Below are 1,429 nucleotides of genomic sequence, written 5' to 3' on the forward strand. Positions count from 1 at the left end.
AGTAGAGTAGACAATTTGTTGATGGCATTGACTTGATCAACCGAGGCACACTCGTTTGTTGACTCTTCCTCAACCTCTTGCCAACTCATGTAATTCCTCACTACATCATCTATCACATCAACAACCTCTTCCACCGTCTTGTTCATGATTGGGCCTCCGGCTCTGGCATCTAAACTCGATTTACCTTGAGGACTCAAACCACCTTAGAAAATTTGAATTATTTGGTAAGTTGGAATTCCTTGGTGAGGGCACTCTCTTTGATACTCTCTGTACCTCTCCCATGCTTCATAGAGATTTTCGTTAGGCCTTTGCTTAAAATTTTGGATCAAAGTTCTAGCTTACGCCGTTTTCTTTTGAGGGTAGAAACGGGATAAGAATCCTTTGGTAACATCGTCCCATGTTCTTAAAGAATTCGGCTTGATCTCCTTGTCCAACCATTCCAAAGCTCGCCCTGTGAGGGAAAAAGGGAACAATTTGAGCCTAATAAATTCTTGTGTAACACCACTCACCCTAATAGTGTTGCAATATTTCTCAAATTCCTTAAGGTGGTTGAGAAAACTTTCATTCGATGCACCACTATATTGCTGCCTCTCGATCAAGGTGATCATTGCCGGCTTGATTTCAAAATCACTATTCGGAATCAACAATGGAGCAATCCCGCTCTCATACTTATATGCACCTGGAGTACCCAATTCCTTCAATGTAACCCTTTGAGCTTCTCCCATGTTCACTTGCACAAACAATCTCAAACAAAATTATTAGTAGCACGGCTACAAATGTAGCCTAAAGAAGAAAATCTTTTTGTATTTTTGAGATTAAGGTGAAATAGACTCAACAACAATAGCAATCATCTACACCATTCTCCGGCAACGGCTCCATTTTTTATCTAGGGAAAGACTAGGTTGTTGAAAACTAATCTAACCTTGGTCAAAACAAAATTTATAATCTCTTAACACACCCCTATACAAAGCATAGAGTAAGTCGAGGGTCGAACCACTAGGAATGGGAAATGAATGCTAAAGTCAAAGCTAAGCTATTTCGAAGCAATAAAGTGAGGTGTGTGTATTCAAAACAATCAAACAATCGAAATGGAATCAAATTTATCAAGCACTAGGGTTAGGATCCGCATGTACTCGTAATGGATATATCTAATTGGGATTGGAGATGACTAAGTGAAGTGTTGCGAGGGAAAATCAACTAAGAAATCAAGAGAGTAAGGTAGGCTAATCTCCTAGAGGTCAAGCTAGTGCCAACTACGAGAGACTCTAACTAGGAACCTTGCAAACCTACTCAATCGACAAAAGCAAGCCACAAATCAATTTTCCGTATCAGTGCAAGCTTACAATGCATTTTAGTGTAACAAATCAAAGTTAGCTACTCTTCAATTAATCACACACATGCACTTAATCAATCAACCAATTTAATCACA

The 1,429-nt window shown here is 39.3% G+C and overlaps 1 non-coding gene across 1 annotated transcript; it reads left to right on the top strand.

The window, feature by feature from the left end:
• Positions 1–234: 234 nt before the first annotated feature.
• Positions 235–340, top strand: LOC145565875 (small nucleolar RNA R71). Its single transcript, XR_014095242.1, has one exon. It is a non-coding gene; the product is annotated as a small nucleolar RNA R71 (small nucleolar RNA).
• Positions 341–1,429: the final 1,089 nt, after the last annotated feature.

Source organism: Chenopodium album, chromosome 1 (assembly GCF_948465745.1).
Source record: "Chenopodium album chromosome 1, dcCheAlbu1.1, whole genome shotgun sequence".
Classification (NCBI taxonomy): domain Eukaryota; kingdom Viridiplantae; phylum Streptophyta; class Magnoliopsida; order Caryophyllales; family Amaranthaceae; genus Chenopodium; species Chenopodium album.